The sequence below is a fragment of the Pseudorca crassidens genome, chromosome 11 (genome assembly GCF_039906515.1).
Source record: "Pseudorca crassidens isolate mPseCra1 chromosome 11, mPseCra1.hap1, whole genome shotgun sequence".
Classification (NCBI taxonomy): Eukaryota; Metazoa; Chordata; class Mammalia; order Artiodactyla; family Delphinidae; genus Pseudorca; species Pseudorca crassidens.
In genome coordinates this window covers 20,903,210-20,929,052 of record NC_090306.1, presented here as the reverse complement: position 1 = coordinate 20,929,052, position 25,843 = coordinate 20,903,210, and the positions used below count along the sequence as shown (strand labels likewise).

Below are 25,843 nucleotides of genomic sequence, written 5' to 3'. Positions count from 1 at the left end.
CTTTTCTTCTTTTGACTGTATTACAGATAGCAGGGCTCAACTAGGATTTTTCAGCTCTCACATGGATGTAATGAAATCACCTTATTAGAATCAGACTATCTTTTATTCTCAACACTTGGAGACTTTTAGTCACGGTTTTCCCTAATGCCCGAGCAACGTAGCAGAGTCCACAGGAGAACTGAACCAGTGAGGATATGAACTTGTGTTTTTAGGAATCCGCTCCTTCCACAGAGTCTAGCAATTACTAGAAGGCTCTAAGGGGAAATTAATTTATGTGAGACCTTCAAAATTCATCATCTGGGCAAAAATGCAAGCACATAACTTTTGCAAGTGAGGGACTAAGGAATTTATGTGACAGCACACTAGTTGGTGCCCTTAAAGAGTTTATTCACCTGTAAAATGTGAACAGTTTATTCATAAGTCATTCACTTACTACAAACAAGGTCAAATTATTTCCCCTCCTGAGACCAGTAAGTCACTTTAATGTTCAAGAGACAAGAGACTATACACATCAAGCATACAAAAAGCAAGTGGAGAATAAGTTAGTTGTATATTCCCTCCTCAAGGGATTTTGTGCCCCCTTTATTTAATGAAGCCTATTACTGACACTGTTAGAGATGGAAGTTCAAACTACAGGATATATTTCAGACTTACCAAGACCTTCTAACCTTTCACTGTTAGACATACTCCACTGTTTTAAAAGAGGCTGCCGATTTAAAGCATTAGTAGAACAGTGCTCAGGGAGCCCAAGACTGGTGATACACCAGTCTGCAAAATTTTGCCTCAGACGCCAAATTTGAATCTCGAATTTGTAACATAGTGGCAACTACTGCTAACTACACTTTGTACTTATTTAAATAAAGGGTTTATAAATGATGATTCACCAGTGAACACAATCTCTGAAAGTCTCCCAAGACTTTGAAAAGTTTTCTTAAAAAAGTCACTGTAAGTGATACACTTCTAGGATGTATGCAAGGAGTACAGATTTCCAGACTCACCTTGCCGTGCTGGAGTCCCCAAGTGGGAGCAGTGTGAGGTAGTCTTGAGGAAGGGTAGAGCACCAGACAGGTATTCTAGGAGGAGCTACACAGGCACCTGAAAAGGTACACAGTGTCCTTACAGTCCTGGCTAATTTTTATCTTAGAAATGCTACATCACCCCATTTTAACTTCTAATCAAAGAGCAAAATACACAAGCTTTTAGCTTCAAATGGTTTTTCCAAAACAATTTTTTCTCCCCTCTTGGGCCCTCTCCGCTAGTCATTTGAATTGCAGTACTTGTGGGGTAGATTTGTTTGGTTTGGTTTGAATTAGTATTTTTGTGCCTTTGAAAAAGGAATTTTAGTTGTTTCTTTAAAAGGTTGTTTGATGGGCCCATGGTGTTCTAGGAAAGACTTTGTGCCTTCTTTTTCTCCTGACCAAAGTTCCCTGCAATACCACAATAATTTCTTGAAAGCAGTTTAGCAGTCAGACGTTTGGAAAATTGCCTAAAGCCAGGGCCTAAAAATGAAGTTGAAGTTGAAGAGAACTCAGGTTTTCAGTCTTAAAAAATAAAAACAAAAACATGCCGCATTCTTCCTTGGTGAGTACAACTGACAACCATTGGCTAACCTAAGAAAGAGGGTAACTTGGCACCAGTTCTTTTGACCATTCTATTGCATGATACTGTGAGAATGTGAAACTCTGCCATGACATTAGTTATAAAGAAAGCCAAAGAAAGAAATCTTGGCCACAAGACAGGAATTGACGCAATTCTTATGTCTGCCACATTCAGACTATGCCCTTAATGCAGATGTTTCTGCATTTATTTATAGAAAGGTTTACTTTAGTAACAAGACCATCCTCCATTAACCATATTTTTTTAATATACCAAGACACTGAACTACTTTTATTATGAATAGGAAACACCACCCCCAAAAGTGAACAATCCTTAAGTTCTTAGCTATGAAATAATATGAAATATCAAATTAGAAATAGTGTAAGGGGATTTCCCTGGTGGTGCAGTGGTTAAGACTCCATGCTCCCAATGCAGGGGGCCTGGGTTTGATTCCCGGTCAGGGAACTAGATCCCACATGCATGCCACAACTAAGGAGCCTGCGAGCCACAACTAAGACCCGGCACAACCAAATAAATAAATATTAAAAACAAAAATAGTGTAAGGAGAAAGAACTGGTGGACCCCAAATGTGATGCAAGCTATCAGAAAATATATACATTGGTTGGATTCTTCTCTCACCATGGTGTGTCAGCTTGGATTTTTCTCTTTCTTAACTCTATAGTTCTTCCAGGCTACTTTGTAGCAATCTGAGTCTTAAAGCATCACCTTCCACTGGAACCCAAAGGTCTAGGAGGAGCTTCAAGCTGTGACAAGACTCCCAATGGATTCATCTGAGGTTAACCCAACCTGGACCCTGGAGTCTCCTCAAATGTCCATTGATGAAAATTCCCAGGCAATTCCAGTTGCCTCTCAACCTATGCCTGAAGTGTTAATAAAGAACCTCTGTAACTTGACGCTCAACCCTAGTATCAAGTTGTCATTCATTCTACCAGAATGTCCACCTCAACCAACTGGGTGGTTACTTGGTGAAAACATACCCTATAGGAGAGTGGTGAGGACTGTGTTAACTGATCAGAGAGATAAGATGGAGGGGCTGATCCAATCTATTAAAAAAACGCTATGGCAAAGGAGTTCCTTGGTCTGACTCTCAAAGAGAACCACAGCAGAATGACACTGAGACTCGATCAAGAGAGCAAAGATTTAGATGTAGCTGTCGTTTTTGCCGGTTTCGTAGAGATCCTTCTGAGGATAATTTTTTTTAATTAATTAATTAGTTAATTATTTATTTATTTTTGGCTGCATTGGCTCTTTGTTGATGTGAGTGGGCTTGCTCTAGTTGTGGCAAGCGGGGGCTACTCTTCATTGCGGTGCGCGGGCTTCTCATTGAGGTGGCTTCTCTTGTTGCGGAGCATGAGCTCTAGGCACGCAGGCTTCAGTAGTTATGGTACGCGGGCTCAGCAGTTGTGGCTTGTGGGCTCTAGAGCCCAAGCTCAGTAGTTGTGGCACACGGGCTTAGCTGCTCCGTGGCATGTGGGATCTTCCCAGACCAGGGCTCGAACCCGTGTCCCCTGCATTGGCAGGCGGGTTCTTAACCACTGTGCCACCAGGGAAGCCCTCTGAGGATAATTATGAGAATTATTACAACAATAAGTATTACAGTAATTATTATGACAGACACAGAGTTGAAGGAGCCATAAACCTTATTCTTGTACTATTTTTTCATGCTGGTAATTTTAGGATCATTATGAAGCAGCTTGGGAAAGACTGTGTACCAGTATTTTGATATCCTATAAGTTCTGTGATGTCTTTTTTTCTTGCATCTCTTTTCTACCTTAATACAGTAACTTATAAGGAATCTATGTAGCTTGCATTTGAATGACTTGAATATACTTTAGTTCCAGTTTGTGAAACAAATTAACTTGTTTGGAAGGAAAGTGAAGAAAACGTTGGGTGACTTGGCCACAGCACTGTTAGAACAGCATGTTGAATTGTAACAAAAATTTTTGATGTGCTGTTTTGAAAAAAAAAAAAAAAGAAAGAAAATATATACATATATACATTTCAAACATAACTGAGGAAGCGGGAAGTCAGTCCAAAGTTTTCCCTTCCAGAGCCGGGTTCTCCCTGCTCAGCTTCTACAGCCCTGGACGGAGACACTGTTTCCAAATCTGGTTACTAGACAAGTACTTCATATAAGTTAATAGTTGTTATAAAAATGCCATTCATTTCCAGATTACTTTTTCCATGGTGTCATAGCTGCAAGTGCAAAAGTGCATTAGTGCATGCTTCCAAGTTTTAAAACAGAGAGAGTAGCAGTCACATTAAAATATTTTTCTAATGAAAATGAACAGGCTTTAAGCCAACTAGATACCATAGAATTCCTGTTTCATCCTCTTCTATTAGATGGGTTAGAGCCCTCTGGCTTCAACTAGACCTACCTCCTAAAGAAGCTAGAAGACAGACACATTTGAAGCTGATGCACCTTTGGTAAAAGAGCCTGTCCACGGACAATTATATCACCCAAAAAGTGAGGAAGGGTCAACTCTGCTGGGAGAGAGGACTGGCAGAGGACTGGGTGGCGAATTCAGAGCCATGTGAGAAGAGGCGAAATAGACTAACCACCCTGATTCCCACCTTGGGCCTAGAAGCTATCTGGAATCCAGTTTGGTTGGCAAAGGGATTCTTATTTATCTAATTCAAAATTTCTTTTCCTATCCATCTTTTCTTCTTTAAAGCCTCACCACTCTTTTAAGTTTTGTTTTCAAGAAAGTTTTTTGGAAATGGGAAGTGGGCACCTGAAAAGTAGTTTCTAGAATTGACATAATCGTTATCTTCTTTTGTCCATAAAATAACGTTATCACTACCAGAGCCAGACATTTAAAGGCCAAGATGATTATGGTGCTTATTCCCTCATATATAATTCAAAATGACACTAACTTACATATATGCTGACATTAAAATCTCTCCTTTTCAGATTTTTATAACTGTAAAATTCTGGATGAGTCGAGGCTCTTTAGGATAGGACAGCATGTGTCCTAGTTCTGCCGGTGGCCTAGGAATGTGGGAAATGCCACACCCGACAGGAAGGACTCAGTCCTCAGGACTCAGCTCTGATAAACCTCTCCTCACCTCTCTAGTCCCCAGTGAGGTCTCAGTCGTCTCCCCACCAATTACTGCAATCATCCTAACTATTCAACCCATCGTCCACCCTTTAGCCAGACCACTTTAAAAAAGCAAACAAAAAAAGAACAAATCCTATCATTCTAGTGTTTTTAAAAGCCTCCACCAAAGAAGTTCAAACTTCTTTTGTTTGGCCCGTAACTGCAGTGACAATATTTTCCTCACTGCAAATACAGACGTAAGATCTGGCAACTGTGAGAGTATTCACAGAGTACTCACAGAGGCGGTAAGAAAGCTGGGATTTAAACTGGGGTGCTCTCAGAGAGCGGACAACGTCCCGGTGCTCTACATGAGCCTCTCTGCATCCTCGCAGAGGATGCCGCTAGCTCATTTCCAGACACCCTCCCGAAGCCACCACATGACATGCCCAGCCTCACCCATGGCTCAGCCCCTCGGCCTCTAGCCCTCCTTCATGCTGGTGTCCCGTGCCGAGGCCCCACCAACTCACCCTCCAAGAGACTACCCAAAAGTCTCCCAGCCCCTGGAACCTTCCCTCATCCAAACTGATCATTCCAGGTGCTCCCAAGTGGCTGGCTAACACTACTCACTGGCACGGCTTCCTAAATCCTTACAGCCTGATGAGGTAGGCAGGCTGTAATAAGGGAAGATCGGGAAAGAAAACTCAATAGCAAGGTTAAATAACTGGTCCAAGGTCATACAGCTAATAAGGAGGGGAGCCAGGAGTTGAACTTAGGCAAACGGACTTCAGAGCCCATGACCTTCAACAACCGACCTCACCATCTCCACTATGTATCTCTACTGTCATATTTAGCACCGATTATAACAAACTGTTGGCTCTGCTTGAGGGCAGAGACCTTTTGCACTGATGTTGCCTAGCACATCAGAGGTGCTCAGTAAATGTCAACTGAGGGCTCGATGAATTCAGAGGGTTTTACAGAATGGTAACGGGTTGTTGAGAGGTGCTGAGCTTATCATCAGTGAAAGCCCTGCCTAGCTAAACGATTTCTTTTACCTAGATGTAATTCTATGACTACATCTCTGAAAAATAGGTATTATATAAGCAATTGAAACGGACCAATAATCAACTTATACCAACATGTGCAATTTGGGAAAAAAGGGATAAAAATTGGAAACCTCTACATTCCAATAATTATATTATTTTTGTTAAAGTTAAAATTAAGGTTATTTAAGCATCCACTGGACACTTGTAAATATGTGTAAGGATCAGACATTCTCCTACTTTGGTAGCCAGCCTCCAAGATAATCCCCAAATATCCCTGCCTCCTGGTCTTCATATCCTTGTGTATTCTCCTCCCACATGAGTGGAGTTAACTTGTAGAGCCAGTAGGGTATTGTGGAAATGATGTGTGACTTCCAGAGTAGGTCATAAAAGACTGTGCAGCTTCCATGTTGCTCTCTTTGATCACTTATTCATGTTATACTGACATTCAAGCAGCCCTACAGAGAAATCCACGTGGTAAGGAACAGAGAGGCCTCCTGCCAATAACCAGTTCAAATTTGCCAGGCTTGTGAGCAAACCACCTTGGGAGTGGATCTTCTAGCCCCAGTGAAGACTTCCTGTGGACTACTTACAATACGGGAGGAAATCTGGGCTGCAACCTTATGAAAGATCCTGAGCCAGAGCTGCCCACCTAGGACATTCCTGGATTTCTAATCCAGAGAAACAAGGTGAGATAAAAACCGTTTATTGTTTGTAAGTCCCTAAGTTCAGGGCAGCTTGTTGCAGCTATAGATAACTAATATTTCTACTATCACCCACACAGCCTTTATTTAAATTAGTCTATAAGAATGCAAACAGAAGCTGTTGACGTAAATGAACACAATATCAGCTTACTGCAACTCCTACACACTGAGCACAAGTAAAACAGAATGACTAAGAACAACTCAAGAGCAAAGTAAAGTCCAGTTTCAAGAGGTGTTGCCTTTTTTTCTTTCTTTTTTTTTTCATCAGTAAAGAATGCAGGCCCTTCATTTGCTTGTAGATGTCTCTTAATGGCTGCCGATTAATTGCTGGATATATTCTCTTCCTTCCTCCAAACTAGGCCCACCAGGATGGGTAATCAATGGACAGTAGGGTCATTTTTATTACTGTAGAAACCAGAAAAGAGCTTACTGCTCTGGCTGTTCAAGTCTCACAGGTGATATAAGAAAAAGTCTAAAGGTTTGGAGGAAGCTACTCTCTACTCTCCAAGATGCCAGAAAAGTTCAAAAAGCACACTTCTTTCTTATGGAAAAGAGAAAACCATCTAAATATTCAACTCTAAATACCCAACTGTAAATAAAATGCGATAGCACATTTTCATAAGTATTCACAAAATAAATTAAAACCACAAATACAAAAATTGGAAAGAAGGGTAGGAACATTCAAAGTTTTTTTTTTCTTCTTCGATACGAAAACTCACAGACATCGTACATCTCTGAATATAATTCAGCTCTGCTAAGAGCAACATACGATGGTAATAAGAAAAGTATCTTGGGTTTTACATATTCCATATGTAATGTTAAAACCATAAAATGACTACAGAGACAATGAGGTAGATTTTCTGTGGAAATGAATCCATTATGATGCTATCAGCTATATCAGTTTGTAAAGCAGAGGGCAATGGTAATAACAACAAAAAAATTCACTTTTAATAAACATTTACTAAGCCCTTACTACATTTAAAATACAGGAGAAATTATAAAGGTAAATAAGATATGTATTCCTTTCTATCAACTGTGCAATATTTGTGAGATGTAACTAATATCTAGTAATAATAATACCAAATAAATGTTTTGGAAGCACCAAAGAGACTTGAAAAAGAAAGCCTATAGTAGAGTTCATATCCTGGTGGATATTCAGGAAGCCTTTGTGAAATAAGTCATTATACTTGTATTATGTTGTAAATTTTCTGAGCTTTTTCATATTAATGTGTTAGAAGTCCCCAGATGACAAAGCTGAGATTCAGAAAGATCAGATGACTTGATTTGAACACAGTCCCTGCCCTTTAAGAAGTAATAATAGGCACACAGTAAATAAGTGCCTGGCCACACACTGTACAATCCAGCCACTATTCACAACCCTGTGAGGGTAAATCCTACAGTCCCCATTTGGCAGAAGAGGAAACTAAGATTTCAGAAAGATTTGGTTCCTTTCCAGGTTCACCTGATTTGAATTCAGGTGCACAAGATTTCAAAGATCCTGCTTTTTTCCTACCAGACTCCCATCCCAGGTTAGTTCACATAACCCAGGCAGGTCCTAGTAATAAGTGTTCTCACTCTATTGCCCCTTCCCTTTCTGGCCTAATAAACTGATCCACAAACCATAGGAATTCAAATGCATCCTTGTTACTTTAGTCTTCTGATTTGTTATTAAATGTCATACAGGAACTCAGAAGAATAACAAAGGAGAAGGATACGACAAGCAAAGGCCATGATCAATTGTCTTTTAAATAGCTGAGCAATCATTTTTCTTTAGGCCAATTTGAGAAATGCATTTTATAAACTTTACCAATGCATTTTACAAATGCATTTTATAAACTTTACCAAGACAAGCTATCCAATGATTACTTTCCCCTGGATAACACGTTCATATCCCACACACCAGAGAGTTGTTTTCAGAGGATGAACTACAGAGTTTGGATAAAGTATTCACCAAATTATCTAGGTGTCTTTACTGAAGATCTTTTACTCCAATTGGAGTTGGCAAAAACCCAAACACACTGTTAAATGCATATAGATTAAAGACAAACATAACCACACTAACAGAAGCTGTGTTTCCCTATAGAACACTTATCAGACAAATGTGATACTGGGACATATTAAAGAAAGGAACAGTATGATCCTTGGTGTGGTCCAGTGATTAGGACAGAACACATGGCTGGGCCAAAGTTTTAAGAGAAAACATCAAACTGATAGAAATGTTACAAAGGAAAAAGACCTGAAGAATGGAAAAGGAAGCAGAAGCAGGCTCCTTCTGCAAAGGAGACATTATAAAGCTGTCTTTACTGCTGCTCAGAAAGTACAAGGCTCTGCAAAGGCACAGTGAGTTTGCAGAAGAATTTAGGCGGAATCGCTACACCCCTCTGAAAGAGATGCCTTCTGAGATTGGGAAAAACACAAAGAAGTTAATTGGCTTTTAATTTAAATGAAGTAAACTACAAAGGTTAAAAAAAAAAAAAAAAAAGCCCCGATAAGGTTGTGAACAGCCCTTCAGCACATACAATTTCTCTAAACAAACTGAAAGGATTCTTCGGAGGTTTCCACGCTGTTCTGTGTTATTTGTTAGACCCACTCCCCTACTGCACCACGGAATTATGTCTCATTTCTTCTTTATAGTCCCAGCACCTAGCACCAAATCTGGCACACTCAATAAATGAGGAGGAAGGGAAGGCCAGGAGGAGGGTCTAGAGAAAGCAGGAATTTGACATGCTATTTCCTGAGGTGGCAACGCAGGCAGCTGGCTGACAAATTTCTCCCTTCCTTTTCTCCCTACAAGGAGGGACTGGATCGGGGTGGGGGTAGGTGGGAGGGGGGTTATTTTTTAAATGAAAGAAAACAATTGTTAATTAGCAAACAAACTTGTGGCTTTTTATTTTTGTATTAACACAAATGAAATCTCAAATGTTGATTTCAGCCACCACTCCCCAATCACCCTGGAAATTTTTCTAAATACTACAGATTGCTCTAGTTAACCTCTTCTTAGCTTATCAGATTTGATTATCCAGCTTTATTGCTATCAACTAACCATCTGTTCAATACTGTTACCAAACAACAAGAAAAATCCCAAGACTGCTTTTAAAAACCTGACAGTTCTGACTGGAAGGTTCTCTGCATGGACGTTTTAAACTTTCTCCCATTTTTTTTCCTAATGGTCTCAAAAGAACTCATTTTAAAAAGACCCTGCCATAAAGAAGAGTGAGTTCAAATATGAGGGATTTCTTTTTTAAATAACACGAATTAGTTTCAAGTGACAATGATTTTCATTCTCCATTTAAAACGAGAGTTGGTAGAAAATTTGTAGCATATGTTTAAAAGGCAAAAAATAGAGAGCAAGGAATATTCTACTATTAAAATTGAAAATTACTATAGTATGTTGGCATGTTCAAGCATGCTTTAAATAATTAGCTAATTTCCTAAATTGCACTATTTCATGATTATGTTAATCTTGAATAAATGTCCTCATTTCGGTGAAAAGAAAAGCGTAAGCAACAAAGCTACCTTAAGCTGAAGAAAAGAGTATCTTTATGTTTAAACACTACTTATGCCAGGCACTTGTGCAGACCACACTTTACCTATTTCTGAAACCTTATCATTTCCTGCCTTAGTGTTTTAGGGAAGGGACGTCCTTAGATCATTTCTGGAATTACAGTCTCCCACAGTTTTTGGTCCATTTCTGGTGTACTCTCTCCCCTTGCTGAAAGCATATGGTACTGACTGCAATGCTGTGTTAATAATGTCCTGTTTGGCTCCAGGCTCATCAAAAGAAAGTTGAGAGGCAAGACTGCACAGATCACATGACATATCGTTGATTCGGTTCATACCATGTCCCCCTTCGTACCAGCTCACTGCCTAGTGATGGACCCCCAGGTACAGGAAATATGGCAGAAACACACAAGGGTCACAAGGGGGGAAATGGCAATGAAGAAGGGAAAATTATTAAAGCCAACGGAAGTGGCAGCAAGTAACAAAGAACTTCATCAGGATTGTGAGAAGCCAATGACCACAGGACACGATAGGTCAGGCACGAGGGAAACTCACGGAAGAAGCCAATGGATGTCTAATCTCCGCACAATTTAGAAAGAAACTGGGTTAAGAGGAGCGGGCAGCAGAGGTACTCACAGAAGAGGCAAGTTGCCCTGGCATGACTCGGAAGCCGGCACAGTCTGCACCTCATAGGCCCCAAAGGGCATGTGGAACCCAGAGTCTCAATGGTCCAGCTGACCCAAGAAACATGAGGTCATCCACACAGTGGACCATGGCTCCACAGAGAAAACTGGCCTCATCCTCTACACGTTCTGGAGGTAGCACAGACCACGTCCTAATCCCAGCTCTGCTGAAGTGACTTTGGAACAGTCACAACCTCCTTGAGCCTCAGTTTCTCATCTGCATAGCAAGCTCTTAGGACTAAGTGCAGCTGTGTGTCTTTTAATTGGCAACATCTCAATGGCCCTGGAAGATGCAGGATCCTGGAGGAGGACGGCCTGACGTATGTAAATCATCAAGGCCACGCCTACCTTCTCTGTGCGGGGAGAACCCAACTTGGGATGCTGGGGAAACCAGACTGGATGTAGCTACCTCACCCCCTTCAGACTGAGGGCAGGCTCTGCTACAGGGCCACAGAGACCAGGAGAACTGCTTGCCATAGGCCGGAGTCAGGAAAACATTTCTCTAAAGACGTCAGTTTGTAGCCTTTTCTATGTGCCAGGTCACTGTTCTAAGAACTTTATGCATATTAATTCATTTACTTCCTAGAACAATCCCTCGTTTTCTGATGAGGTGAGAGACTTGAGGTAGTCAGGTAACTTATGTCCCCCAGCCAGCAAACAGCAGAGTGTCTGTACATGTGCCCAGCCCTGCTACTGCAGTCTGTGCTCCTAACCTCCCCCAAACACTGCCTCTAGCCAGGACTCGGCGAGCTGGCTCTCCTGACAGGAAGGCCTTCTCTCCCCCAAATACCGATTTCAGCCATCCTTCCCTAAGTTCCACATCAGTAAGATGGGGTAAGACCACTTTCTTCCCAATGGAACAGAATATTTTTATGTGAAAATGACTAACAAACGTATGAAAAGATGCTCGACAGCATATGTCATCAGGGAAATGCAAATTAATACGATGGGATCCACTACACACCTATTAGAATGGCCCAGATCCAGAACACTGACAACACCAGATGCTGGTAAGACTGTGGAACAGCAGGAACTCATTCATTGCTGGTGGAATGCAAGATGACACAGTCACTTTGGAAGCCAGTTTGGTGGTTTCTTACAAAACTAGACATACTCTTACCATACAATCCAGCAACTGCTCTCCTTGGTATTTACCCAAAGGTGTTAAAAACTTACGTCCACACAAAACCTGCACATGGATATTTGCAGCAGCTTTATTCATAACTGCCAACACTTGAAAGCAACCACGATGTCCTCCAACAGATGAATGGATAAATAAACTACATCCAGACAATGGAATACTATTTAGCACTAAAAAGAAATGAGCTAATGAGCCATGAAAAGACACAGAAGAAACATAAATGCCTATTACTAAGTGAAAGAGCCAATATGAATAGGCTATACACTGTATAATTCCAAGTATATGACATTGAAGAAAAGGCAAAACTATGGAGACAGTAAAAAGATTAGGGATTGCCAGGGGTTAGGAGAGAGGGAGGGGTGAACAGGCAGAGCACAGAGGATTTTTAGGGCAGTGAAAATACTTGGGATGAGGCTATAATGGTGGATACCTATCATTATTTGTATGTCATTTGGATACGTCTGGCCAAACAGACAGAATGCACAATACCAAAAGTGAACTGCAATGTAAACTATGGGCTTTGGGTGATAAAGAGGTGTTACTGTAGGTTAATCAGCTGTAACAGATGTACCACTCTGGTGAGGAATGTTGATAATGGAGAGGCTATGCGTGTGAGGGGGGCAGCGGGTAAAGGGGAAATCTTAACTCCCCTTAGTTTTACTGCAAACCTAAAACTGCTCTAAAAAAATTGTCTTAAATGCCCAACAACAGCTAGCACACTGCAGACACTCAGTAATTGCTAATTTACTCCTTTACTTCAAGTAATCATTACCTAGACAAAGGCCACAATCTGCCCAGCCCTCCATGTTTTTATCTAGCTAAGGCCCTGGTCAAACTGATTCCCTGCACAGCCAAAGAGCAAACCCTGGACTGAGCCTGCCTCTCCCCAATAGGCACCAAACTAAATTACCCGTGTGTGTGTGTGTGTGTGTGTCCCTGCGATGGACACAACCTGAGTCTAGAGCTGCCCTTAGGAGCTATGGACAGCAGAGGGCTTGCCTGACCCAGCAATGAAAGATCCCATGTCTAAGCTGTTCTTTGGTATATTACACCATGCCACAGGGTCTACAATTACAGCATTTGACAGAAAAACACAAAACCTTTAGCAAACTACAGAACAACTGTGGGACTTTTTTTTGGAACGCCTTTCTGCACAGTGCAGCAAAAGCACATTACCCTGAGAGTTTACAGACCAGAGTTCACTTCCCACTTCTACTAGCCAACAGACTGGGGGAGAACAAAACTCCCCACACTCAGAATCCACGTGATCTGCATCTGAAAAATGAAAGGCTCGAGACCACGTTTATACCACTACCCTGGATGTTTTCCTCTGGACATATTCCAGTTTGCTAATGTTCATAAAATTTGGCCCCCAAAACTAAAGATGCCTTTCCAAAAATGGCCTGATCAGCACAAAAGATTTATTACCTGTGTTGATCCCTCCTCGGCTTTTTTAAAAATTAAATTATTTTCATTGAATGTTAAACAGGTACAAAATATAAAGAATTACAAAGGAACACTCGTGTATCCACAAGCAATTTTACGAAGAAAAACTAAATTACTAACACCTCTGAAGCTCCTTTTGATGCTTCCTTATCCACTCCCTCGTCCTCCCCTAACAGGTAATAACTCTCCTAAATTCTGTGTGTACACTTGCCTTTTAAAAAACAGTCTAATCGCATGTTTGTGTATCCCTAAACAATATACTATTTAGTTTGCTCAATCTCTGAACCTCATATAAATGGAATCAGACTATATACGATCTTTTTTGCAACCTGCTTTTTCCACTCAACATTATGTTGATGTCTGAATCAGTGATCCATTCATTTTCAAAGCTGGAAAAAGGGCTGACATGCACAGGTGCGGGCTGAGGCTGGCTGTTTCCGGGCAGCGGCTGGCTGTTTCCGGGCAGCATCCACTCTGACGGAGTGGTGCCCACGCTGTATTGGTTGTTCATCATTTTCAGTATCACCCCAGTCCTACAGTACTCCACTGTATAAACCACACCATAGGGAATTCCCTGGCAGTCCAGTGGTCAGGACTCTGCACTTTCACTGCTGAGGACCTGGGTTCAGTCCCTGGTTGGGAAACTAAGATCCCCACGAGTCGCGCAACGAGGTCAAAAACAAAAAAACACCACACCACAGTTATGCTTTATACAATCGATGTTTCGCTTCCTTCCAGATTTTTTTGTGGTGGGCCACATAAAGTGCTATGAACAGTGGTGGTCATATGCTAGGTTGTAGAGTATCCATATTTTCAACTTGATTAAAATCAGTTATCTTCAAAACTTTGGTCACGACCATGTGGTTCATAAAATTTCCTAGATTAAATCCAACTTTTTTTTTTTTATGAAAAAGTAAATTAGAAAGAAAAAATAAGACAGAACACTACCCTTAGGAGGATATGATCGGTTTCTCAAAACTTTGGCTTAAATTACACACGTGTGTCATATGTATACACATGTCACTAAATGAATTCCTTACTATAGGTCACAGTCGAAAAGCTCAGAACTGTCTTACAGTTGACTAATTCTCTCTTTGCCTATGTCAAAATTTACCATTAAGCTTGTTTGTTGATTTTTAAATTCCAATTATATATTTAATTTCTCAAAGCTCTATTTAGTTTTTTCAGACCTCCTTTGTCATTTTTATATTCACTTGCTATTTACTCACATTTTTAACCCCTTTTTTTTTTTTTTTTTTTGTGGTACGCGGGCCTCTCACTGTTGTGGCCTCTCCCGTTGCGGAGCACAGGCTCCGGACGCGCAGGCTCAGCGGCCATGGCTCACGGGCCCAGCCGCTCCGCGGCATGTGGGATCTTCCCGGACCGGGACACGAACCCGCATCCCCTGCATCGGCAGGCGGACTCTTAACCACTGCGCCACCAGGAAAGCCCCAACCTTCTCATTTCTTTGAAACGAAGTCATTTTACATTCTCTGTCTGACAACTATATCTGAGATCACTACGTGTCTAATTCTGTTCCTACTATTTTGGCTCGTTCTATTCATGACACTTTGCTTTACTTGTCTGTTTTATAATTTTTGACTCTGAGTTAAATTTTCTTGTAGTGATATATTTTGAACTCTTTGAGGCCTGGGTTAAAGCAAGATTCCTCCAGAAAGAATCTGCACCTGCTTCTGCCTTGAGGTACTATGCTGGAACCACTTTACAACTATATGTATCTGCCCCTTTTTTGGCCTACCCAGGTAGGTCTGAATTAGGACTGTAAACCTGCATGAATGTTGGTTATTGGTTATGAAATAGCAGATAGGCAGTTTTCCTTAGAATCGCTGGGGGCTGGGAGGACATGAGGGGAAAAGTAGTATTTCTAGTTTTAACACTACACTATGAAAGTAGCCTTTAGGTGGTCCCACATTTATGTGCAGACATCTTCTATTAAACTTTTTTCCCTAGCATGGACTCTGGGCTTTGTCTCCTGTCTCCAAAGCAATAGGAGACCAAGGAAATCAAAACACACATTTGCTGAATTCAACAAGTGTTCTCATATTGGATGTTTTGCTTACCTCTCTGAGTTCTCACTTTCACTTTCAGGCCAATGTTTCTTTCTTGCCATTTAAAGCCATATTTTATATAATTTACCTAGCATTTTTATTTCTAGTTTGTGGTGGAAGAGCAGTTTAGAGTATCTAGTCGCACAAACCACCAGAAATGAAAGTTTGTGCTAACTTTTAAACAGTCAGTACTTCCTATTAGCTTATACTGAGCTCATGTTCAAAACAAACCCATTAGGTCTTCTGCATATGAGCTGTGCTAAGTTTTCTCATTCCTGTACTTGCATAACTGCTATTATTTTGAATCTAAATGCAGAAGTTCATATTCTGACCCGTTAAATTTAGTCTTTTAATGTTTCAGCCCTTATTTTAAGCCATTAAAATCTTTCTGAATTCTCAATCTGTCATTTTCAGATTTTATCTACATCTTCAAACTTTTTCATTCACAAACTTGATTAACATACTTACCATATATTTATTCCAAGTTGAAAAAGATGTGGGATATCATATTATTCAGCATGTGTTCACTATAAAAATGATTTCTGAAAAAAAGTGATACATCCGGAAAGCAGCACCCAGTATCTCCAATTTTATACAATAAAAGATGTCTGCCCGGAAATGTGCTTTTCTAAAATCAATGTTTTATTCCCTTTTGCTAAGTGTCCTTTAAGGACGATTATGAAGAATGTTTAGTATAGATCCTTGACTATGCCGCCATCACATACCACAAATTAAATGTGATACAGACGTGAGAGTAGGTTAAAGTTAACGAGGAGGATGCCTTTGAAAGTTATGATGTAGAAATAATCAATCACGCTTTAAATGGTGCTGACAAGTAAAAACCCTGACAGCAACAGCAAAGATCCTTCAGGGAAGGCTGACAGAGTCACTCTGAGGTGAAGATGCCTTTGCTTCAGTGATTAATTTTATTTTACAAGAAGCAGCAAAGCCATCCAGCACACTTGCCTCATTCCACCTTTATGAGAAAGGGACCAGCAACTAAAAAACACATTAATGTTATATAGGGTGACCAAATAATTTATCATCCAGGACAAAAGGTCCTATTAGTATGCCGAAACAAGAGGAGTGAAGCAGCACTGACCCAGGACAGAATTCACCCTAACAATATACATCTTTTACCTTTTAATAAAGCAACGGCCTCTATTTCCTTATACCGCCCGTAGAGACATTAAATAAGTGCTCATCCACCGCTTATTTTCTACTGGACAAAATCTAAATTTATAGGATAATATGCTAATAATGTCCTTCAACACTCCCTCCCAAATATTATGTTTAATATACTGTTTGTTAAAGTAGGCAGTTTGATATCCTTCATTCTTAAAGTGAGTTTTAAAGGAATTTGTCATCTAAAAAATTCACTGAATTGAAATATCTCATTCCATGAATCTTTTTAAAAAATCAGCTTGAATTTAAATTATTCTTGCAATGAGATTAATCCTGACAGTCCAACATTTACATCCCCTGTGGTGTAAAACTTAAATGAGGACATTTATAAGTACCGCCCTTGCCCTGGCTCAGCCCGGGCAGCGGCTGCAGAGGCTCCTCAGGTAGCCAAGGAGCCCTCTCTCACAAGCCTAGGAGCTCAGCGCTGCCTCCGCCCCACTCCCACTAGCTAACGGAGGCCAGTGATCAAGCCTGCAAAGCACAAAGCCACCTTCTAGTTCGTGGGGGTTTTTTTGGGGGGGTGGGGCAAAGTAGTGTTTTTTTTTTTTAAGGATGGAAATCACCCCCAAATTCCAGACATATGGCTTCTCTGAAGAAACCAGAAGATCTGTCGAACACTGGTTCCGCCACATATCCTAAGGGCAGTAACCAGCTGGGGGGGGAGGGTACCCGCCCCCCTCAGGTAAGTCGCGTGCTCTCTAATTTGCCACGGTCCTAACCACTCATCTTGACACCAAACCCACTCTTCCCCTTAATGCCACCTGCCTGACTGCTGTAATGAGTGCAAATCCCTGCCATAAAGTGCCTGCAAATAAACACGCACCCACACAGACAGAGAAGGCTAACTTACACAAGACGGGGGCACCGGGCACCCAGAGCCCCCGGCGCCAACCAGCCAGTCTGCCAGCCGGTCCACCTGAGCTCTCCTCCTTCGCTCACTGCAGGCTCTCCCTCACCTCTGCTGCTTCCCCGTGTGTTGGCCTCATTCTCTCAGACCAGCTTCCCCCACTGGGCGTTTAGTCAACTTTCCGTAGTTTAAGAAATCTCTCCAAAGCTGTTTTCTCATTTGTTAAATGAGTAAATTTACCTTGCAGAATTGTGAAGATTAACGAAAATGTGGGTAAAGGACCCTGCACATATGATAACCATTTAGTTCATGGTATGGTTCTTCCTATTATTTAGGTCAATAAACCCTAAAGTAAAAACAATAGTGAGACACTGTATTAAAACAACTTTTGTAAATCAACCAGACTTCAGTAAAAAAAAATTTTTTAAACCCCACAACTTTGTTTTATGGAATTTATTGAGTTTAAAAAAGTTATAATTTGCTTGCTTTTAAAGAACAGATAACAAAACTACTATATAAACAAGAAAGAATAAACTCAGTTATATCACACAACCACATAATGGAGAGAGGGCACCTGTGGCACAGAAGGAAAGTCACTCAGAAGGGCCGGCAAGATTTCCAGAACAATGTTTTTGCTGATTTCCCCATTCTCCTCATTTAGGCAACAATTTCATTTCTCGTAAGGTGCTTTTAATGAAAGCACAGAAATGATTATGGAAGAAGAGTCTTTCCCACCCATTACAGAAAGCATAATGGTTGCTGCATTTTTTTAACCAAAAATACTGACCATGTTGCTGTGTATATGTGTTTGCTTTTTTCTTAAAATAGAATACACGAGGGAAGTCTTTGGTTTTTCCTTCTCTAAAGAGAATGCTGTATATAATTATGAGTAATAGAGCATACTGACCCACCTAGCCAAAACAAATAACAACAACAAAACGTTCACATTTGTGGGTTGAATACCTTGTTATGACAAACTCACTGGAGACTTAAACACATGGCATGTTTCCTTAAATCGGTTTTCAACCATGGGGGGAAGGGTACTTAGAAAATTTGATAAACACACAAAGAAGTAGACCTAAGAATGAAATCCAGCTTCTCGTACCTGGTTTCTTTAAACCACCACTCTGAAGTGTGCCAGTGTGAACCTCAGTTTAAGGGTCATCTTCTCCAAGAGGCCTTTCCTCATTCTCCTCTCCCACCTCCAACAACGAAAACTGGCCCCTGCCTTCCTGTGTCCTGACTCCACCACAGCAATGGAAACTACATGCGTTGTTGACCCATCCTCCCAACAAACCTTGTAAGATTTCCGCAATGCGAGGGACTGTCTCTGTGTCACCATCACCCAACACGGGACAAGGAACACATAAGCACAGACCTCTCTCCTCTGCAGCAAAGCTTCAGCGTGGAACGGCAGTTAAAATCTCCAGTGGTGGAGCCACGCTTGGGTTAGAATCCGAGCTCTGCCCCACTCTTCACTCTCCCCACCCACATGAGTTTGGGCAAATTATTCTGTGCCTCAATTCTGGCACAGACCAAAATGGGAGGAGAAAAGTACAGATTCTATAAGGTTAATTAATGCATCTAAAGTGCTTAGGACCAGGCACATCAGATACATTATAAATAAAATTACCATTATTATTTAAAAATCAGCCTACATTTCCTCAGACTCCTCGACTCAATGCTACCTCACTCTTCTGTGGGAAGGTCACAAAGGACCTCCTCATTGCGAAAAGTCAAGCCCTTATCCTACTTGGCTTCCATCTTCAGCTTCAATGCTGCTGGCCAGCTCTTTGTCCTTGAGGCTTTCTCCTTCACTTTTGGGAGGGCAGTGCTCTCACTCTTTCTATCTGACTTATCATCCTGCCTGGGCCAGCTGCTAGAGCTCCCCGCTACCTGACTCTCTTCTTTACCTGCTTCCAGGACAAGCTTATCTATGAATTGTTCTTCAACTACTACCACATGTGTTAACTACCACCACATGTTGGTAAGCAGAGTGGAAAATTCAATATACTTTTAGTTTTGGGGATAGCTATAGATTATAGCTACATATAGGCTAAATTTGAATGAAAATTTAGAAAAAATATATACATGCATGCCATTGTCTCACACCTATTCCACTGATAATATATCCAACCTATCCCCCCAAATCATCTATATCAAGTTTAACTACCAAACTGCATCTACCACATACTTGAATGTGTAAATATTTGCACAGAGCATTCACCAGGCTGTACCTTGTTTAAAGTGTTTGTACGTATGGGTGGGTGTGAAAACCTTAGCTTTACCTCAGTAGTAACAAATGTTTAAATCTTTAGCCCTCATTTTTTCTTAGAAAATTACACCTGAGATTCACTCAGTCTTCAGGCTGTATGAAGTTGATATAGCGCAAACAAGCACTAAGCAGATATAATACACACATGTCCTACACACGCTGCATTAATTTGGGCAAAACCCACTTTCCACATTTTGTCAAGACTATTCTCTAATCAAATTCATGTGCCTGCTAACAAGCACATTTCTCTGTTTTACTGAAAAGAGTACACAAATAGTAATGTAACCTTCCAAGATACCTCAACAGCCTAGATGTGTCTGAACATCCATAATACACTTTTGGAACCATTTCAGCGAACAGCCTGTGATAGTCTGTGACAGTGCTTAGGCTAGGCACTAACCTTGATGGGAGCAGGAGTGCACTGTCCAGGGCAGGTCTGGTGGGCTCCAACCAGGAAGCCCATACTTGAGAGGTGGTTACGACAGAAAATGCTTTGGGGACCCTTTGCTCATTACCTACTGGATGGATTTTCTTTGGTGGAATCAGCAGCTTGCTAATTAGCATGATGAATGTTAGAAAGAGGATCACACTGGTGTAATTAAAGGATTCAAGTAAGTGAGCCTGCTCAAATGTTTTAGAGACACTCCACCCTTGAATGAACAGGGTGTAATAATCTGGTAGAGCCTAAGCCTCTGATGGTAACTGAAAGACCAAGAACCTCCTCTGCCATGCTGTGTCGTCAGCTTTGCGTAAGCATTCCTCGAAAGCTGTACAAGGACACCTAAAAACACAAAGCTCGGAGCTTATAGCCCAGGCTGTACCAACCGTTTTGTGCCGCTGGCCAGCAAACGTTTACCTAAAAATCACCCGCAGGTGTAGTAGCTTAGTCGAAACTTGCTTCTAACCTGGTAGTGAGGTTGTAAGAGAACAGGGAACTCCCACTGCTTCAAGCTTCTTTGGCAGATACCATCACCTACCTATTCCCTCAAAAAAGACACCTAGGAGTTGGGCAAGACCAAACTGACTGAGGAAGAATGTTCTGGATAGCTGTTATATTAGACAATGCACAGTCTTTCTATGACTTGACATGGAGAATGTGAACGATGTTTTAGCCTACCATTCTCACAGGTTTGCTGTGACAATCAAATAATTTAAAAGATGAAATTTTTTAATAGGAAATTTTTGAAAGGTGAAAATAACCTGAAAACCATAAGGTACCATAATCGTGTGCAATATTATTCCAAGCTTATTGATGACACTTTGAAACTGAAGGAAGCTGGCCTAGTCATTGCCCTGCCTCTTTCCTGGATGTCGATTTTATCCACGTGCCTGCCTTTTTAAGGCCCTCTTCCTGTTGCTTTTGAACCCCTCCCCACCAAATACATGCAGGCACACAGGTTTCTGTCTAAAATCTAAAACATTCTGGACTGCAAATGAAATAACCAATATTTATTATCTATTAACACGATTAATATCATTATTAACAAAATTATACATAGTACATATATAATTAATATAATATTAAATAAGAATTCATAAAGATAGGAATAAGGGAGCCTGGAGGTTTTGCGACCACCACTGCAGGTGCTCTTACTAGACAGGAGAGGTTGGGCAGTCTGGCTGCCAGATATGTATGGGTATTATATTTAGGCCTCATCCCAGTCATTTAGGAGCTTAAAAATAACTTGATTTGACCTTAGAATCGAACCAAGTGTTCCAGATCAGCTCTCTCTATTGGAAGCTCAGAAGACTCTGCATACTCAACTAGAGTCTATTTTATTTTATTTTAAAAGTATGTTAGAAGAGTTCCATCTTCATTTCCGAGACAGGCCTGAAAATTTATTGTCATTAATATAATGCCATCTAATTGCATTCACTCAGTGCTGATAAACATGTACTTACTTTTAGCTATTCTCTCTTCTGTGCCTTTGTTACCAGACTTGAGGAAATGCCTTCACCTCCCACAATCCCTTCAGAGGCAGAAGGGCCAGGTGGGGGAGTTTAGGTCCGGTTCTACTGGTAACGGGCAGCAGCTGAGGATGTGAACAGGTAAGTGTGGCAAATTCTAGTCCCACATCTACCACTAACTACGTGACCTTTACTCTTCTTCGGGGGCTGCTCTTCTGAAAGAGAATATGGTACCATGACCTACCAAGTCTCTCCCAGGGTCAACACCACCACATCTCTATAGGAATTCTACAGATTAGTATTCGATGTCAGTGGTCCTTCATTATAAAAACTAGTATCTTTGTCCATACCATAGCTGCCTCACAATCTATTTGTTCTCAATCATGACTTTTAAGAGGCCAACCCTGCTGCTCTCGACAAAATCAAAGAGTGTATTTATAAAGCAAGATTCTCCATTTTTTTTGTCTTACAAACATTTTAAGTTGTGTACTTAACTTGGCAAGTCCTATTGCTTAAAAATGATTCACAAAAGTAGTATACACTTAGCTCTGTTAGCTTGCTAAATATCTGAAAGACGGGAAAACAATTTTCCTGCTAAATATATGAGATTAAGAATAAAAACTCAGATGATTTGGGTGGATTATTTCCAGAAAAAAAAAATCAAAATTATCAGTTGAATGATAGAGGCTTACTAAGAAGTTAGGCTGCTCCTTAAATAGAGAAAAAATAAATAAAAAGAAGGTTATGGGCAAACTCCCATATAAGCCAGTTGATTTGTCTGTGTAATGATTATGGATGTAACCCATTATCTCAGCCAATTTCAAAATATTTAACTCACACTCAACGGGATGAATCCATGCAAACATCTCCACGATGCCGTAACAACACGGCAGGCATGTATTCATCAGCAGTCAGAATCGTGGAGTGGAAGGCCATGGCATAATGACTTAATGGAAGGAACCCTGGACCAAACAGGGCCGTGAACTCGCTGTTTCTAATCGCTCCTCGAACCTTCACTGCTGAATCATCTTGGCCGACTCATTTAGGCTTTCTGAACGGATTTCCCTAATTATAAATGGTCTGATCTGACTATTTCCAATAACTGTTAACAAATTATATAATGGACACAAAAGTGGTTGAAAAACTGAACTGTGGGCTGCAAAAACTAAGGTGACGAGAACCAACACTGAGGGATTAAACTTTCGACCAGGGAAATATCCTAAGATTCTAAACCAAAATCACAACTTTCCTGGTAATCTGTGCAAAACCAGGAGAGTCCCTGTCACGTGGTGTCAGGATTAGGTGTATTGGGTTTTTTTGGCCACGCCCTGTGGCGTGCGGGATCTTAGCTCCCCAGCCAGGGATCGAACCCGTGCCCCCTGCCACGGGAGCGCCTGGAGCCTTAACCACTGGACCGCCAGGTAAGTCCCAAGGTGTATTGTTTTGAACACAGCAGGTGGAAGGAGACTAGAGACAGTGATGGTCTGGGTCGGAGGGAAGACGCATAGAAGACTTGTTCATAAAAGCTTGGAATGAAGTCCAGATCCCTCAGTGCATTAGGTAAGACCCCCACTGCTGGGGCCCGGCCACATTTCCAGGCCCGCTTCTCTTTACTCCCAGCCACACACCCACACTGAGTGACTCCAGACAGCACGCTACCTCCCAAGGGCACCCCGAACACCCGCGCTCCTGGGCTGGTCTCCACTGAGCTCCTCTAGCTGGGGGGCCTCCTTCCAGTCCCCGATCACCTGGGCCCACCTTCACACCACTGTCGACCCATCACCTTTCTTTTGGTCCTTCAGTCCTTGATCAGAGTGCACTGTCTTCTACATAGATTTCTCTGCTTCCCACTGTTGTAAGGAACAAGCCCTTCCTCTTTCCTTTTGCTATTATCTTTGTTATCGTAAGAGGGCTTTTGAAAGTTCAAGTTTTGCTTTGCTAACTCGACTATAAGTTTCTTGAAAGGCAGAGGCCATTTCCTGTCTCTGTATTACCAACCACAGCAAGGAGAATTCCTTTGACTTAACATGTGCTTCATGAATGTTTGTGGACTGAATAAAAGTAAGGTGATCTCTACACTGAACTGGAAGGCACTGAGCCCCAGCTAATTATGAAGCAATCTCGACATTTCCCAATGTAAAAATCTGAAGAGGTAGAACTCTTAATTCAGGACAGAGGTGGAAAAACCGTGTTTCTCATAACCAATGTTGGCATCAACAAAAAGCTAAAGAGACTTTAGGGCAACATGATATCCTTTCCCCCAGGGGGATAAATTACTCCTCTGCTCAGCTCCTGCCATTCCCCACCCCACACTGCACATCTAACTTTAGTGACACCAAGACCATCTGCAGTTCTCCAACAGACCATGTCCTCCCTCCCTCACTGTGCCTTCATACCTACTATTCTATCTGTATGGAGTATACAGGGGAGAAAACGCCTTTTCATCCTCAAGTCTTAGCTCAAGAGTGAATTCTCCTCTTAAACCTCCCCCAGTTTCCTCAAGGCAGACTTCGGAACACCTTTCCAGTGCACTCACTTCCAACACCACCCTAGGAACCTACATCTCCATTTTATCCATTATCACATTCCAAAAATTACTTCTTTAAATGCCCAGCCCAGATAAAAAGGATCTAAAAGATAAGACTGGTTCTTTTTTACTTTTGCATAGCCAGCCCCCAGGCATTCAAAAGATACTATCTGAAGGGATCAACAATGAGTAAAGGTGTCTCACAAGCTACCAACCTCATTTATCTACAAATAGCTAACCTTCTACAAGGGGTTCAGGATGAGCTGCTCACCCACTGCTTTCCTTGGAAGAGGCCGACAAGCAGGGGTGCATCCCCAGAAGTTTTCACCAGACCTGAGTACCACTCTCATAGAAACAATACCACCCAAGAATGCGGCTCCAGGCTGGCCCTTCAAGCCCCATTCTACTTGAAGGGATCTAAAACAGCTAAAATTGCTAGTGATTTTAGGACTCTCAGAGCCAGAAAGCATTAACACAGGCACACTTCATCTTACTGCCCTTCGCTGGATTGAGCTACACAGATAATGCATTTTTTGGAGGCACGTGGCAATCTTGTGTTGAACAAGCTTATGGGTTCATAATGCTTGTTCATTTTGAACAAGCATTATGGGTTCAAGCCATTTTTCCAACAGCACTTGCTTCATGTCTCTGTGTCGCTTTTACATAATTTTCACAATATTTCAAACATTTTCACTATTATCACATTTGTCACAGTGATCTCTGATTAGCTATCTCTGATGTTACTATTATAATTGTTTGGGGGCACCATGAACCCCGCTTATAAAAGATAGAGAACTTAATAGATAAATGTGTGTGTTCTGACTGCTCCACCCACTGGCCTTTCCCCTGTTTCTCTCTCTCTCCTTGGGCCTCCCTAATTCCTGAGCCACAACAGTATTAAAATTAAGCCAGTTCATTTTTCACAGAACTAGAACAAAAAATTTCACAATCTGTATGGAAACACAAAACACCCCGAATAGCCAAAGCGATCTTGAGGAAGAAAAACAGAGCTGGGGGAATCAGGCTCCCTGACTTCAGACTATACTACAAAACTACAGTAATCAAGAAGTATGGTACTGGCACAAAAACAGAAATATAGATCAACAGAACAGGATGGAAAGCCCAGAGATAAACCCATGCACATATGGTCACCTTATTTTGATAAAGGAGGAAAGAATACACAAGGGAGAAAAGACAGCCTCTTCAATAAGTGGTGCTGGGAAAACTGGAGAACTACATGTAAAAGAATGAAATTAGAACACACCCTAACACCATACACAAAAATAAACTCAAAATAGATTAAAGACCTAATTGTAATGCCAGACACGATAAAACTCTTAGAGGTAAACATAGGCAGAACACTATGACATAAATCACAGCAAGATCCTTTTTGACCCACCTCCTAGAGAAATGGAAATAAAAACAAAAATAAACAAATGGAAACTTAAAAGCTTTTGCACAGCAAAGGAAACCATAAACAAGACCACCCTCAGAATGGGAGAAAATATTTGCAAATGAAGCAACTGACAAAGGATTAATCTCCAAAATTGAGCTCATGCAGCTCAATAACAAACAAACAAACAACCCAATCCAAAAATGGGCAGAAGACCTAAACAGACATTTCTCCAAAGAAGATATACAGACTGCCAACACTTGAAAGAATGCTCAACATCATTAATCGTTAGAGAAATGCAAATCAAAACTACAATGAGATATCATCTCACACCAGTCAGAATGGCCATCATTAAAAAATCTAGAAACAATAAATGCTGGAGAGGGTGTGCAGAAAAGGGAACCCTCTAGCACTGTTGGTGGGAATGTAAATTGATACAGCTACTATGGAGAACAGTATGGAGGTT

General features: G+C 41.2%; 1 protein-coding gene and 1 pseudogene across 4 annotated transcripts in view; one reads left to right on the top strand and one right to left on the bottom strand.

Annotated features, from left to right (window-relative positions):
* Positions 1–25,843, bottom strand: part of RASSF8 (Ras association domain family member 8) — a 129,831-nt gene that overhangs the window by 86,178 nt on the left and 17,810 nt on the right. For 2 of the 4 annotated variants that reach the window (XM_067695960.1, XM_067695959.1), the window contains exon 2: positions 999–1,095. The exons of the other annotated variants lie outside the window; for them this stretch is intronic. The gene's annotated coding sequence lies outside the window, so the exon portion shown is untranslated. The remainder of the gene's footprint in view (positions 1–998; positions 1,096–25,843) is intronic. 4 annotated transcript variants of the gene reach the window in all.
* On the top strand, positions 2,378–13,284 carry LOC137202721 (developmental pluripotency-associated protein 3-like; annotated as a pseudogene).